At 39.3% G+C, this 17,393-nt stretch overlaps 1 long non-coding RNA gene and 1 pseudogene across 1 annotated transcript; one reads left to right on the forward strand and one right to left on the reverse strand.

Moving 5' to 3' along the window:
* Positions 1-2,159: 2,159 nt before the first annotated feature.
* LOC112199171 lies at positions 2,160-9,185 on the reverse strand (annotated as a pseudogene).
* A 3,888-nt stretch (positions 9,186-13,073) lies between these two features.
* LOC112196015 lies at positions 13,074-15,002 on the forward strand. The gene is made up of 4 exons (XR_002934881.2): positions 13,074-13,232; positions 13,317-13,389; positions 14,136-14,183; positions 14,294-15,002. It is a non-coding gene; the product is annotated as an uncharacterized LOC112196015 (long non-coding RNA).
* Positions 15,003-17,393: the final 2,391 nt, after the last annotated feature.

Below are 17,393 nucleotides of genomic sequence, written 5' to 3' on the forward strand. Positions count from 1 at the left end.
CTACTACATTCTTGCTTTCTTCACACTTCCAACTTCGAACACCTCCCATCCTCCCAAAAATATGGCTAAATAGCCTTATTGATGCAAAATAAACCAGGAAATTTCAAAACCACTTAGGGTTGCCTCCCTAGAAGCGCTTGTTTTTAAAGACCCCAAGCCGGTCTATAGAACATGATCTTTGTCAAGGTGGATACTTCTCAAGTGCGACCACCCTATTGTTTGGGGCTAAGGGACTCATCGATGTGTCATAGAGACAAGACCAAGAGCTACATAAGAATACTCCATTTGGTGGCCAAAAGTGTAGCTTCTTAATATTCCCCTTCTTCTCGATTTTTCTTCTATGAATTAATCTCTTTGCCTTCTCCTTCTCAAGTGGTGTAGAAATGATGCTCATAGGAAGAATAGGTGGTAGAAGCTCTTGAGAGTGATGGGAAAGGGTGAGTGCAAGTGTTCCATTTCCTTTCCAATCCATCACCTCATTGTAGAAACATTGACCACTTAATGGTGGATTGAGAGGTAAAAGTACCTTGATCCCAATCCTCGCATTAAGAACATAAGTGCTCAATGTTCTACTCTCCACCTTGGGAAGCTCATGATAGATCTCCTTAGATGTAGGAGGCAAGAAAGTCCTTGGCTCTTCAATTTCTTCATCATCACAAAGTATTGAAGGACTTTCTTCCTCCATGGGAATATCAACCTCAACAAATAAGGGATTATGGTGTATGACTTCAAGCTCCGCATCCTCCTCAATGAACAAGGGGTTATGGTGTATAACTTCAAATTCTGCATCCTCCTCACTAGACAAAACATCTTCCTCTTAGGAATCATCTTCAAGCATCTCCCCTCCATTTGGAAGCTTAGATTTCCAATATTGCATCAATTCCTCCGAAGTGTAGTCACTCACCCCACTTGCATTGAAACTTTCATAAGCAAGCTCACTTTCTTGTTCATGAACATCACCATCTCGATCTTGAATAGGCAACTCTTGCTCATGATGCTCATAATATACTTTTTCTCTTGAATTAGGCTCCATTTGGTCAAAGAAAGATTCATGCTCATAAATGGTGAAGGGTGGCTCTTGTGCAAGACTAGCCTTAAGTTGCTCATTGGAATGTATAAGAATCTCTTGAGAAGCTTGCAATCGAGCTTGGGAGGCTTGCAAGAGAGCTTGAGAAGCTTGTAATTGAGTTAGTAGTCCTTCAATGAATTCCTTCCTAGGCTCATAAGCTTGATAACCTCCACCATATAAACTTTCTTGCTCATATCCCCATGGGTCTTCCCATCCATAGTTCCACCGATCCATAGCTCAATGTAATAGAAAATAAGTACCTATGGATTCCCAAGAATGAGATAAGTAACCAAAACTTAAAAAGAAAAAAGAAAAATAACCACACAAAACATAATAAACTATTTAGATCAATAAATATTAATCTTTTTTTTTTTTTTCAAAGAAACAAAAATATGCTAAAGTGACCGAAAGAACCGATTCACCAAGGGATTAAGGCTATTAAACCCTAATCCCCGGCAACGGCGCCATTGACTTGATTCATAAACTCTCGCAAGCGTTCGAATCGTTGTCAAGTAAGGGAAGTATTTGAACCTTGATTATCGTACCTCGGGGATTAGGCATTGGACCTAACCGAGGTAATTGGCGGTAGAGTAACTTAAAAGCATACAATGAAAAATAAAAATAAAATAAAGAGAAATAATATTCACAAGGCACAAAGCCTCGGCAATGCTCGGCTTAGCTCACACTAAACCTAATCAAAGCCACTAACTTATAGCCCAAATGAGTTATGCACAATGGAAGGTAGAATTTTGTTTGGCAGTTTTGAATTGGGAATTAAGTAAATTAAATGCAAACTAAAATAAAAGCAAACAACTAATTATCAAGCAAGAAATTAAATTTGGATTTTCAAATTAATGAGAACTTGGGAGTGTCGGGTGATTCACACTAACTATCTTGCAAATATCGATGTCAATTTCACAAATGCATGCATTTCCTATATGTGTCGAGTCCTGTATCTAGTACCGGTTAAGGCTACTAAACCAATTATCCTTTCGGTGTTTTGACTATGCCAGTTAAGGCCACAATCAACTCTCTAATTTTGGATATTGCGGCCTTAACCGGCGTAATGCCCAAATTAGAGAGTTGCTAGTCAAAACACAGGCCTCACAGCGTTGCAAAAGTTGTCGGCGACTGCGGTGGAACCATCCACGTTCATATACAGCCTAAAATCTCGCTTCAGTTGCTCCAGCTCTTCGGCGACAATGTGGATGTACTGCAAATACGGCGGCAGAATCCGCCGCTTTTCGGCTTTCTGAACCTTTAACACCAGATTCCAGCAATTACCGCTACTTTTACTAGCTTCGCTTTGCCACCAACCTTAGCCCCTAGAAAGTTGTCTTCAATGGTCTGGTTCGGGTCGAGCTGGAGCATGATTTCGTTTGGCTTTTTTCCGATGATGAGATTGGTGAAATTCGAGTCCTCAATGCAATCGCAATTTTCAATTGCTTGGATCTGGAAATTTTACACCTGTTCAAGACCAAGAATTATGTATTGTTACAGTTTTTCGAAAAGGTAGAAACTCATTTGTTGATATTTGTCATTCAATTTGATAACTTTGGTTTGATTTTGGTAATTCGTATGGATTTTATGGCTTACTCTAGTGAATGATGCTCATGGTTACAAGTTATGTTGATGGATTAAGATATGTGCATTACATTCAATTTTGAGCATTGCAAGCCTTCGACATTGTAAAGTTATAGTTATTCTGATGTTTCATAGTGGCTTTTGTGTTGGTTGGTAATAGCTTTCTCTGTCGGTGATAGTAGTTTTGTTAGTCTCTAGTAATAGCTTTTTCAGTCTTTGCGAGTAGTTTTTTGTTTTGCTTGGTAGTAGTTTTTTGTGTTGGTGAGAGTAATTTTTAATGATGGTTAGAGTAGTTTTTGGTGTTGGTGAGAATAACTTTTTTGATGTTAGTGAAAATAGTTTGTTCTTTTTTTATGTTGGTGAGAGTAGTTTTTGTTACTTGTGACAGTAATTTTTATTGCTGGTGATAGTAGCTTTGTTGGTGAGAGCAACTTTCTGATGTTGGTGACGGAGTATTTGCTGTTGGTAGGAGTAGTTTTTATTGTTAGTGAGAGTAATGTTTGTTACAATTGACTGTAGCTTTTGTGACCTCGCCGAAGGTTGCTGGAAGAGAGTAATTTTTGTTGCTGATGACAGTAGTTTTTGTTGTTGGTGGGAGTAACTTTTAGTGTTGGAGATAACATTTTTTGTTGCTAGTAATAGTAGTTTTTTTTGCTAGTGACAGTAGCTTTTGTGACATCACCGGAGGTTACCGGAAATTTCACCAAAGTAGCTTTTGTTATTGGTGACAGTAGCTTTTGTCACCGCGCCAGAGGTCGCCGGAAATTTCACCAGAGTAGCTTTTGTTTCTAGTGACAGTAGCTTTCGTGACCTCGCCGGAGGTTGTCGAAAATCTCACCAGAGTAACTTTTGTTGCTGGTGACAGTAGCTTTTAATGTTAGTGATAGTAGCTTTTGTGGTCGCCGGAGTTCGTCGGAAGCTGCCGGAGATCTGCAGGAGTTCGTCAGGGGTCGACCGGAGACCTCACCGGAGAAAACAGAGATAATGATTGTTGACTTTTTACTTTAGTGTCATTGACGTAAATATGTTGGCTTTTATATCTAAAATTTAACATCAATTTTAATCTGGTGGTCTTATGAGAGAAAAAAAAACTGGCTAAAAAAACATTCAAAAATGTACTTCTATATAATTAACCCTAAAAAGAACGTTTTGATTACACTCGCCATCAAACTTCCCAAAATAGGGAAGATTACCCCATTAACTGCTGCAGCTAGTGTACCTAGAAATATAACTGGGATCTCTGGCTTGTTCAGGTAAGCCAGTCGTCGAAGTGAGACTTTGGGAGTCCCTTTTGATAGTGCTGAAGCTGGAACATCAGGTTCTATAGGTGCGGTTTCAAGCATACTGCTTGCAGCGGGAATACCAAATGAGAGTGCGAATGAGATAGGACTACTATTTCATCTTGGAGATGATCTACGTACTGTTTCTTCTTGGAGATTCTGCATTTATGAATTGACACAGTGCGAGTTTCTTGCAACCTTATAAGCTGGCTATTTGCTCCATCAGGATCCCTAATTAGCTCCCAATGCGGTCCTTCTCAGTTGAGAAAGATCAGTACCTTAGGTATTCATGACTTGAGAATATTAAGAAACTGATGATAGATTAGGATGGCCCAGTAGCCCAGCTCTTTTAAGAGAGGGCTACCTCTTCCACCATGGCCTTTTGCTGGCCGTAGAAGCGAAAAAGCTCCTTTTCCGTCTTCAGGTATTCTGGAGATTCCATGAGTTTTCGAAGCTCAAGCTTATAAGCTGACACAGTGCGAGTTTCTTGCAACCTTATAAGCTGGCTATATGCTCCATCAGGATCCCTAATTAGCTCCCAATGCGGTCCTGCTCAGTTGAGAAAGATCAGTACCTTAGGTATTCATGACTTGAGAATATTAAGAAACTGAGGCATTCAAATGTTAACACAAGAAAATTATAACAAATGCATTACCTTTTTCAGCAATCGTTCCTTGATGTATTACAGCAATGGTGTCAGCATTCCTCACTGTGCTCAAGCGGTGGGCTACTATGACAGGAGTACGGTTAATCATTAGTTCATTACTCTGTCTAGTGCCTCCTGCACAACTTTTTCAGATTTTGTGTCAAGAGCACTCGTGGCTTCATCTAACAGTAGGATTCTTGGGTTCTTCAGAATTGCTCTAGCTATAGCAACTCTTTGCTTTTGTCCCCCAGATAGCTGAGTTCCATGCTCACCAACCATTGTGTCGATTCCCTAAATTAACAATTCACAAAAACCACAAATCAGAACAACGGAATCGTGGTAAACTATATATTGAAATAAATTAAAACTTCCATTAACATTTCATAGTTAAATGTAACAAGAAGGGTATTCACCATAATATATGTCACTGGATGGTCTCAGAAAGCTTCCATCGTTATGAAAAATAAAGAATTCGACGAGACAAGAAAAAAAATACTGAAAGAAAGCATAAACTTTGAAACCTGAGGCAGTAAATCTATGAATTTTGCAGCATTGGCAAGCTCAGCAGCAGCCTTTATTTCTTCAGTAGTTGCATCATCCTTTCCATATGCAATGTTATGTTTAATGCTACCAGTAAACAAAACTGGTTCCTGGCTCACGAGGCGTATTTTCTGTCTGACTCTGATCCATTTTAGTTGGAACTCTTTGAGATTAACACCATCAATAAGAACCTCACCAGCCCGGGGGTCATAGAATCTCTCAATCAAACAGATTATAGTCGATTTACCACTTCCGCTCTGTCCAACCAAAGCAGCAGTTGCACCGCTAGGTATTGAGAGACAACATCCATGTAGTATGTGCTCATCCAGTCTTGAGGGATAACTAAAATCAACATCCCTCAGTTCTATGTCTCCACGAATATCTTGTAACACTCATCCATTAGTGTCATAAGCATCTATCTCCGGTTTTCTTTTAATTGTCTCAAACATCTTATAAGCTGCAGCTTGTCCAGGAGCAAATGCCCTAATGCACGGAGTTGCTTTCCCAAGAGACCTGAAAATTTAGCAGCAAAAATTTTCATACCTCATAATTTCTGTAGCATTAAATATCAAACTGAGTGAAGGGGGAGTAGTCAGTCAACCAATCAAGACAGCAACAATTACTTTCATGACATCTCCTCCTTTATATCCTTTTTCAAGTATCATTATTCCAACAAAACCATACAGCCAAAGCGTAAGTACAGAATACCATGAGCATAACCGCACCAAAACCCAAACCAGACGCCCAACCCTCTTGCACAGCCAACTTGTAAGCTTTAGTTACGGAGGCATTGTTGTTAGATATTGTCTGCTTCTCCCCTGTGAATGATGCAACCTGCATGAGGAATAATCCTCAGTTGTAGTTCTATACAGAGGAAAAAATAAATTAAAAACAAAAGGAATAAAAATAAAATAAATATTCATACAGTTCTGATTGAATCAATTGTCTCCTCTACAACAGTAGCCCCTTCTGAATATGCAGCTTGTCCGCGGGACGCCAATTTCACCATGAAATGGTTCAGGACAGCAGTAGTGAGGACAACAGGGGGAATAGAGGATAGCATGACATGGGTTAGAAGCCATCCCTTAGTAAATGCTATTCCGAAGCCCCCAATGAACGTTGCAACTAACTGAATGAAACTCCCTACCTGCAATCAGGAAAAGGAATAATATAAAGAGTTATAGGAGAAACGCAAAAACTTGTGGCCTTTTTCTGGCATGTAATTACATACCTTCTCGCCCATCGCCTCTTGAATAAGCACAGTATCACCTGACATCCTCCCAACAATTTCTCCAGAGTTGATTTCTTTATCAAAAAACCCAACATCTTGCCTCAATATGGTTTTCAAGTATAGACTTCGTATTCGTGCAGCCTGTCTCTCTCCAGTGATCATCCAGCAAGACATCTCTGGCAGAAAGCAAATCCAAGAACTTCAGTTTCTAATAAGCGATACTATATTTATTAATGCAACACAAATAGTGTTTCAGCAGGGAACACAATTTACTTACGTAGAAATGATGCAGCAGCAGCCCCCAGAGCCAAGTAAAAGAACTTGTTAGAGCAAATCACTCTCCTACATTGATTTCCTCCCTCTCCACAATCAAAACTGAATGTGTAACCTCTCCACAATCAAAACTGATTGTGTAACCTCTCCACAATCAAAACTGATTGTGTAACTGTAGATTAGTTTTGAATATTTGTATTTATAGCATTGAATTCTGTTGGTAATAGTAGAGCAGATCTTAGCTATATAATTGTACAATTGTAGACATACAAATCAAGGAAAATCAATTTCAACATGGTATCAGCCTAGGTCTAGGATCCTTACCTGTGTCTCATCTTCTTCTCACATTGTGTTCTTTAATCTTGTCCTCCTGCGTCTCTCCTTTATCTTGTGTCTGTTCTCACTGTCATCCTCTCTCTCTCACCAATATTCCAGTGGCTCAGTTGAGCGTTACAAGGCCCGCCTTGTTGCCAAAGGATTCCATCAACAGCGCGGGATCGACTATGGTGAAACCTATAGTCCTGTTATCAAGCCCGCTACCATTCGAACCGTTCTCTGTGTTGCTGTGTCTAGGGGTTGGCCTCTCCGTCAGCTGGATGTCAAAAATGCATTCCTCCATGGCTATCTTCAGGAAGACGTTTACATGACTCAGCCTCCTGGCTTCATCAATTCCTCTCGGCCCTCCTATGTCTGTAAGCTTCACAAGGCACTTTATGGCCTCAAACAAGCACCCCGTGCTTGGTTTCAATGCATGAGCTCTTTTGTTGGCTTTCGACTTAGTAAAGCTGACTCATCTTTATTCATCTATCAACATGGATTGCATACAATTTTCTTTTTACTCTATGTTGATGACATTGTCATTACGGGCAGCAGTGATCAGCTTCTTCAAAGTTTTATTGATGCCTTGGGCCGTGGATTTGACATTAAGGATCTTGGTCCCCTTCACTATTTCCTTGGTTTATAGGTCAAGCCTCATTCCAACGACCTTCACATCAATCAACTCAAGTATGCTCATGATATTTTAAAGAAGCATGATCTATTACTCAGTCAACCAGTGAGCACCCCAATGTCGGCAAAGGCAGTCCTCACCACACATGATGGTGATCTTCTTGAAAATCCAACTGCCTTTCATGAGATGGTTGGCTCCTTGCAGTACCTAACCATTACACGCCCTGACATCGCCTTTGCGGTCAATTCTGTGTCACAATTCATGAGTCAACCTCGTGCTCCACATCTCATTGCAGCCAAACGTATTCTCCGCTATGTCAAAAGCACACTAGGCCATGGTCTCCATTTTAGTCCTCAACGCCAACCTGCCCACCTTTCTGCTTACTCTGATGCCGATTGGGCCGGCTGCCCAGAATCTCGCCGTTCCACTTCCGGCTATCTCATTTACCTTGGCAATACCCTTGTCTCTTGGTGTTCCAAAAAGCAACCTACCATTGCTCGCTCCAGTGCCGAATCTGAATATCGATCCCTTGCTCATTCCAGTGCCGAGACAACTTGGTTAGGCTTCTTACTATATGAACTTGGTGTCCATATTCAGTACCCCATTCGGCGTTACTGTGATAACCTAAGTGCCACATACATGGCTTCTAATCCGGTCTTTCACGCTCGCACCAAGCACATCGAGTTAGATTATCACTTTGTTCGTGAAAAGGTAGCACTTGGGAGTCATCAGGTTCATTTTGTCCCTTCCGTCAATCAACCAGCTGATCTTCTTACTAAACCACTTCACAAGCAGCGGCATAATCTCCTGTGTACCAAACTTGTGCGTCCTAAGCCGCCCAGTTTGAAGGGGGGTGTTAGAGCAAATCACTCTCCTACATTGATTTCCTCCCTCTCCACAATCAAAACTGAATGTGTAACCTCTCCACAATCAAAACTGATTGTGTAACCTCTCCACAATCAAAACTGATTGTGTAACTGTAGATTAGTTTTGAATATTTGTATTTATAGCATTGAATTATGTTGGTAACAGTAGAGCAGATCTTAGCTATATAATTGTACAATTGTAGACATACAGATCAAGGAAAATCAATTTCAACAGAACTTAATTCAGAGCCACCTGACGATATTGAATTCCCAAATTAGCTTTTATTAGATTAGTTCGCAACAGTTACATACATATAGAGAATTAAGAGAACAGTATAGACTTGTTTAATGCAGTACTTATCCTATTTTCAAGAATAAGAGAACCAAAATAGCATTTGTTTTTCTTCTTTTCCTTTTCATTGAAAGTAAACTTGTTGATACAAATTCTGGTGAAAGCAGAGAAATGCAAATATTGCAAAACAATGATGACTATAAATGCTTTAGTCACACTAGGCCTCATTCCCTTGGAAACTGCATTAGCCACTACTTTATTATTCCTAGTTTCTCCAAACGAATTAATCATATCTCCCATGACTATGGTCATTAGGGACATACAGAGTCCATTTCCAACAGCGCTGATTGGACCAGTAGACATTAACATGTAAATATGTAATCCACAAAATCAGCAAAGGAGAAAAGATTGTAATATGGTACTGTATTTGTTCCGTCCTCCTTGCTCTTGTTCATGTTCTTGAAACCGCTGTCACTGCTGAGTGGTTATTCGATGCAATGTCTTGCTTGGTGGATGCATCTCCATCCGAAGGATTCAATTCAGCCATATTTTTTAGAGCACCTCAGAAAAGGGTGATGAGATGACAGCTGCAACATAAGACAAAACAAAAGATAATCTAGTTAAAATTAAAAGAGAGAAAATGATATGAAACAAGGATTGAAATGAACACAAAGAGCAAATAACCAAGAGACCTAATTACGTATGCTAAAGAGAAGGACACAAAAGAGAAGACATAACAACAGACACCATATATGCAAGCTTAAAAGAGTTGCAGGAAACGTAAAATATCAATAGAGTGCTGAATAGATCAAAGGACTGTTAGAAAGTAGAGCAAAATTAGCTTGGTATAGCTGTCAACATTCAACACATTCATTCTGTATCATCACAATTAATTCTATGTAATTAGCCATTCATAGGCCATGAATAGTTTTCCTTTTTGTATCCTAGAATCAAGCTGTATCCTTGTATATATGATATACAGATCAATACAACAATCATCACTTCCTGAAAATCTGTCTCTGTTGTTTTTCATGGTATCAGAGCAGGACGCATAATCCTGACTCTTCTCTAGTCTTCTCAACATCAAATTCACAAAGCCATAATCACAATGGCTGGTGATAATGTCCCACCATCACCATCCAATCCCAGCAAATCAGATAATTCAAAATCTGATGTCTCAAATCCATTCTTCACTCATCATTCAGACCACCCTGGATTCTTCACTCATCACTCATCATTCACGCATTTTTCAGACAATTTACTCGCAAAGTATTCACGTGACAAGTGTTGAATCGATAGCTTGAGAATTGAATCTTGGCAGGACTGAACTGGTCATGGAAAATTCTGAATTGAGCACGTATCCAGCAAAACTTAAATAGATGGAAAAGATTAATAGTTTATCTGTTTATGGATAATGACAATATATATGACGACATTGCTAGGGTGACGAGCGAGCGAGCGAGAGGAATCATGCTTCTGTATATATCACTAATCCATTGGCTGATGAACGTTTTTATTCCACAGAGACAAATACAGATCGAGACGAACCCATTGGAAACGGTTGTGACTGTTTCTTTCGGTCAAGGAATATTTGTAAATCTTATATTGGATTCTCTTTTACACCAAAAGACGGTTACAAATAGCATTAATTGCATCCACAAATAATGATTCTATAGTTTTGAAGTATTACGTGTTCTAACAGAGTGAATCTCTCAAAGAAGAGAAAAGGAAATTAAGAAAACTGAACCAATTAAGAATAAAATAAAGACGGATATCGTGCGGAGTACTCCTAGCTAGGTTATATAGTAATTTCTCACCAACCACACTCTTTTTACCTTTTGAATTAACTTTTGCGTACAGAGTACTCTGACACTATACGGCTTTTGTTTCCTTTTTGTTTTTATTTTTTGTTACAGACTACAAAACCTAATTATACACGCACATGCACATGTTGAACATCGTTAAAATTTAGTTAAAACTTGGGATAAAAATACTGATTCATTTGTGCTACCATAACTGCCAAACTTAGAAGCAGTATGAGAGCAACTCCAACAGCTTCCTCATATTTTGATTTTCTCTATTTTAGGGAAAAATAAGCCTCTTTTGCTCAAATAATAATCTATCCCCATTTTAGGGATAGTGAGGAAAGAGAAAACAAAATTCCCTAAGAGCAACTCTAACAGCTTCCCTATAATTTCTGTATTATAGGGAAGCAAAAGTAAAAGCTTTAACCTTTTTTTTCTTCTCAAACTCCAACAGATTCTTTATTTTACAGCAATCTCTAAAATCTCCATAATTCTTCCTTAAAATTTTAGAGATTGCTGTAAATTTAAGGAATTTGATTTTCTCTTTCCTAACTATCTTTAAAATTGGGATAGTTATAGGGAATCTGTTTGGAGCAAAATAGCCTTTTTTTTTCCCTAAAATAGAGAAAAATCAAAATATAGGGAAGTTGCTGGAGTTGCTCTAAATTTACAGCAATCTCTAAAATTTTAAGGAAGAATTATGGAGGTTTTAGATATTGCTGTAAAATAGGAAATATGTTGGAGTTGGAGAAGAAAAAGAGGCTAAAGCTTTGACTTTTGCTTACTTATAATACATAAATGTTGTTTGAGTTGCTCTGAGTCACCAGTAATGAGGCAGTGACATATGAATATTGAAACTTCAAGCTTCAGATTCTTTTATATTTGTGCTCAACTTGTTCCTTTCTGGTTAATTAATTTCAAATATATCTTGTTGTCATTATGTTGTTCTTGAGTGCTCTAGCTTCTATTAGAAAGTATAACAGAAGGGATCATTTCATTACCAAATTGGTTGCAAGATGCATGTAACTCAGAACATAGAAGGTGAAATTTATCAGTGGTGGAACTGCAAATCTCAGATCTACATTACATTGCAAATATTTCTGCTCAAAACTCTGAAACATTTCCCCTTCATCTCTCGGTCTTGCACCTCTGCTTGACTCACCATTCTCCCCCCCCCCCCCTCCCCCCAACAAAGGGTGCAAAAGAAAGTTCAGTTATCTAATTTTTTTTTTTTTCGGGGAGTTCAAAATTATTAAAAGAACATGGAGAAACAAAAAAGAGCTGGAACCCAGCAAAAGCAAGGGTACACCAGCAAACTACAAAGAGCAGGGTTGAGACTCCTATGGAGCGAGGGTTAAGATAGTCTGATCAAGGTGATTTGTTAAAAGATCCATCTCGTTATAGAAGGCTAGTTGGGAGATTAATCTACCTCAATGTTTCTAGGCCTGATATCACGTATCCAGTGCATGTATTGAGCAGGTTCATGCATGAGCCTCGAAAATCTCATATGGAAGCTGCCCTTCGTATTGTGATTTATCTTAAGATTGCACCAAGTCAGGGCTTACGGGCTTATTGTGATTCAGACTGGGCTGGCTGCCTGTTGAGCAAAAATTGCACACGGTGAGCGTAAATGTCACCCAACATAATTTCACTCGTATTCATTAAAAGAATAGAGTTTTAATTAATTCGGGTTCGACCCATTCAAGACAGAATGTGTCTTTTAATTACAATCCCCATTACAGGGAAACACCCTTTGATTCATATTATGAAGAAATCAATTGTAGGGATGTGTGTGTTTGTTTATTTTTGTGGCTGCACCCGGATGTCTGAATGGGTTGCCTACGTACCCTGGGAGAGGGATCAAGCCATTCGTAGTTCAAGATTTCCAATGGGTGAATGACCCATTGGAGGGTATGGCTTTTGGAATGTGAATAGTGTTTGGACGAATTTGGTGTAAATGAACCAGGGATTAGATTTGTGTCTGAATTGTTTGGGGAGGCTATGACGTTTCCTGGTGTTTGGTGGAATTTGACTGATGAGGTCAGAGATTCGAATTGGATGAACCAGGGAGTCAGGTTTTTTATTTGGACTTGCGGTTGCATCTAGTAGGTCGCTAGATTGCCTACATACCCTCAAGGAGGGATCAAACCGTTGTAGTTCTTGAGTTTGTATTTCTAGTGTTGAGATAATTTTTGTGTCGACGGATGTATATATATTTATTTTTGAATCCATCGAATGTATTTCTTCTGCAGACGTCGGAATTTAATTTGGGTACCCGATGTGTTGAATTCTTGTACTGGGCCGTATGAATAGGCTTTATGTTGTCAACAAACAAACTTCGTCGGACCCGAACATCGGAATAAACTGTTTGGCAATGGGCCTCAACATTTGTGGATGGGCAAATTTAGCAAGCCCCATAGGTTGGAGAACCGTTAATTTAATATACACACCAGTTTGAGCCCAATTTAGTCTTGCACAAGTGTGAAACTCCCAGCCCAATGAAGGCAGCCCAGTCCATAAACAAAAAGAAAAACTTGAGACTCGACAAGATTGACGGCGTGATCATCAGAGCCTAATTTAGAAGTCGAGTCGGAGATGTAGTCCAAGACGGAGAAGAAGCTGTACCGCGGAGGCTTGGATAAATGGATTGGATCTTGTACCCCATTCTTGCATTCTGTCTCTTGCGTCTGCGATTAGGTAACAGCTTCGATCTCCATATTTTCCCTTGTTAGCTCCAATTTATTATTCGCACATTGACTGACCTTAGTCAATCTTACCCAGATCTGCTGCTGCGGTCGATTGGTCGTGTGCAGGAACAAAAAGCAGGTGCAACTCTTCTTCTGGTGATAGACTGGTACGACTCTTCTATGCACCCATAATCAATTGCTTCATTTCTGATTATTAATCGCCTGGGTTTAGTCGAAATCTAAAGCTGGAGCATCTTCTTTCTTTTAATTTTTCTTTTGACTGAGAAACGAGCACGTAGCATCATGTTTCTTGGGCTGTGATTTGTATTCAACACCGATCTGCAGCACACTTGCTTGATTACATATATTTGAAAGATTTGACAAACTCTCATTCAATTATCAAAATTATTTGTCATTATCTGCAGGTCTTGACCACTTTTCCACAATCAATACTTAGGCTTATTTATTTGTTCACCACCGCTTGACCTTGCTGCCATAGAAATTTGATTAATTATACTCTGCATGTCGCTTTTGACATGGCATGTCTCTGCATGTTTGAATAATCAAACCTGGGCCTTTGTCTTTTCTTGTTCATCACCACCGTTTGCTATATATAATTATGCAATACATGTTTAAAGCAAATGCATGTTTAAAGCCTTTTGCTTTATTGCTGCATGTTCAAGTTTGTCATCATCTTTCTGACCATAGCAGCTGATCATAATTAAACTGCCACATATCTTGCTTTGATTGCCACCCTTGTGCACCACCGCTTCAAATGCGCGCAAAAGCCACTCACCCATTTTAGCTTGTCCTTTTGTCAATTAAAATCATTAATTCTAAGAACAAATAGATGAATTTGATTATGACTTTGCCTTTCAACTAAAAACTGACACGAAAGCTTCTGCATATGTAGGGTCAATTGAGTCTACACCGCCAAGCTCCAGAGATCAATTTCAATGTGGTAAGTACTGCAAAAACCAGCAGTCCTGCTAACTCACTTCTTTTATTTCTCTTCCTTTGTCTGCGACTCTGCCTTCTAACTTTCTTCTTTTATTTATTTTTTGTATGCAGGTTACAGAGGCGAAACATTAAGGGTGAGGCTTTGTATTTCTTTGCTTGGCATTTTGGATTGGTGGTTTAAGATTTGTATTTCTTTTTGGAAGTGGTGGTGGAAAAGTTTTTATACGGTGGAAGGAGAAAAGCAAGGCAGCAAGGGAACTTTTTATGTGATGGTGCTACGTTTGGAGGAAGAGAATGTACTGCATAGGTTGTGATATCGGAACTCGGCCGTTCATGAACGACCATATGTTCCAATATTTAAAACCCCAACAGCCATGTTGCATTAAGACGTCGGCCGTTCATGAACGACCATGTTAGTCTTAATTCAAGAGAAGATTGCTCGGCCGTTCTTGAACGACCATGGTTGTTTCAAAAGGGTGTTGGTTGTTCATGAACAGCCCCCTTTTGCTTGAAGAAAACCTGTTAATTCCCTGCCGAAGCAAGCAAGAGCAGCATGGTGCAGTGTATACCTGAACTTCTCCTTCGAGTTGCTTTGATTTCGCTCTCTGTTTTGGCTGAGTCTTGGCCTCTTGTTTACTGAATATTTCTCTCTTCTCTCTCCTCTCTCCGTGTGTCTCTTCTCTCTCCGTGTGTCTCTCCTCTTGTTATCTCCGGTGTTGCTGCCTATATATTGTAGTCATTGGATAGGTGTCACCGGATGGATAACTACTTGTATTTTGTATTTGAATTTAAATAACAAGTCTATCCTTATCACTTGTTATCTTTGAATTGGTTGAGATATTAATCAATACTTGAATAGTCAAAGGTTCAAAGCTAGCAGAACTTATCCTTGACGTTATTCAAAGCCAAAAGACTTCGACAAATACTTGAACAGCCCCCCTTTCTTGCTGTTTGAACTTGGTCAAAGATAAAACAAGCTTATCCATGTGCAAGTGTATTTCTTTTTTTCTTTTTTGCGGCAACCATGTAGCTACCGATTTTTTTTTATTTTTTTATTTTTTTATTTTATATCTCAACACTGCCCCATTACTAGAAGGTCCACTACAGGTTATTGTGTTTTTCTTGGACCTTCACTGGTTTCATGGAGTTCAAAAAGGTAAAAGACTGTATCACTCTCTTCAGCAGAAGCAAAATATAGAGCGATGACGGGAGCATGTTGTGAGTTAACATGGCTTCAATTTCTTCTGACAGACTTAGGTGTATTTGACAAGATCCACCCCGAATTCCACCCTGGAATCCGAAGTGGCCCTACGGGACCCACCTTTAAAGGAGATTTACCAAAAATTTCGGCATAACCTCCCTTAAAAATGGATAACCCAAAATCATGCGGAAAACCAAAAATTCACTTCTAATAATCCAACCATAACTCCTGGAGCCACCCTGCTCCCAAATTCAACCAATCCCATCTCAAAGCTAATAACATCATACATAATCTCCGAAAGGTAAAAGTTACTACAATCACCAAAGTTAGGTCATAGACCTCAAATATAATTCATACAAGTTTGGGTCACATATCCCTTAGTAATCAGAGCATTCTAGGAATATAAATGGACAAGGAGTGCAGTAGGTTAAACAGGTAACCTACAGAATGTGATGGCGGAAGCAGGTGTGGTCACTATGGCTCACACTCGTACATCAAGCAGCAGTACTGCAATCTGGGCATTTGAAACCGAAGGGCCCAGGGAAAAGTATATAAAAACGTTAGCCTGAGTGGACAAAAATAAATAATTGAAAGGAAAAAGGAGTTTATACTTTTCCACATTTATATCATTAAAACTCCCGATGCATGCAATAATTAAGAAAACCACGAGAAGCTCCGCTCAAGAAAAACCGACTAGCCCCGCTAGTCAAGAACAACAACAAAAGGATACGGGGAAAAGAGTTCACCATACGGGAATGGAGCCCCTCAGGCTCTACCTACCCTCGACTGCCACTCACACATAGATTGTGCGAGGAGGAGAACTAATAATCTCAACTTCCACTCACACATAGATTGTGTGAGGAGGAGAATATGACCTCGACTATCACCCACGTGAGGAGGAGAATACGTCACCTCTACTGCCACTCACCAACACAAAGTAGGTGAGGAGGAGAATAAGCTACCTCAACTGCCACTCACCAACACAAAGTAGGTGAGGAGGAGACCTAATCACATGACCCGCGTATGGTGAGGAAGAAGATCGTCGAAAGCCAATAAATCTGTATAGTTTCCCCACATATCTCACGAAATAAGAATCCAAGTGTATAAAGACGTGACCCCGCACGCCAAGATCATCTCAAGTTCAAAATAAATAAGGTATAAATAAGTATAAAGTTTTACTTCATCGAAAACTCATTTCGTAAATCTCATAATAATCTCAATTAGCCGAATATAAATATAAAATAAATGGTATAAATTCTGAATCCGCATAAATCAAAATCCTCAAATCGAGCATAATGAATCTTAATTCAAAAGTTCAAACCAATAAATCAATCAATAATCCAAACCAAAATAAAATGCTCGATAATTAAGTTGATAAATCAATAAACTCAAAACTTGCGGAATTTAATTTGCATGCATCAATTAAAATCAAAAGTCCACTGACAGGACCCGCCCCGGTTTTCACCCTGAAATCCGAAGAGGCCCTGCGGGGCCCACTTTAGAAGGAATTCTACCAAAAATTTGACAGAATTTCCCCTAAAAATGGACAACCCAACACCTGTAGAAAAAAACATCCACACTTCTAAATCATCCATCCTTATTCTCCTGGAGCCACCCTGCTCCCTATATCACAACATCTCACAAATCTCATTTCATAAACAATTCTGAATTTAAGAATATTAATCTCATAGGTTATCAGAGCAATCTAATATACAGGCGAACAAGAGAATAGAAAGCCAGATAAATGACCGATGCTTTATATAATGCGGAAGCTATGACAGCTATGCCTCAACCCCAAGTACGCTCGACCTCAAGCTAAACTGGCCTGCAAACTGGGCATTTAAAACCGAAGGGCCCAGGGGAAAACATTTAAAATCCGTTAGAGTGAGTGGACGAAAAATAAGTAATTTCAAATGAATAAGTAAAACTTAATGCTTTCCCAAGTTATTCTCTAAAACCTCGCATGCAGTAACAATCTTGGAAATACTTTTAATCATCCTCTTTACTGAA

This window comes from Rosa chinensis, chromosome 4, assembly GCF_002994745.2.
Source record: "Rosa chinensis cultivar Old Blush chromosome 4, RchiOBHm-V2, whole genome shotgun sequence".
Lineage (NCBI taxonomy): Eukaryota > Viridiplantae > Streptophyta > Magnoliopsida > Rosales > Rosaceae > Rosa > Rosa chinensis.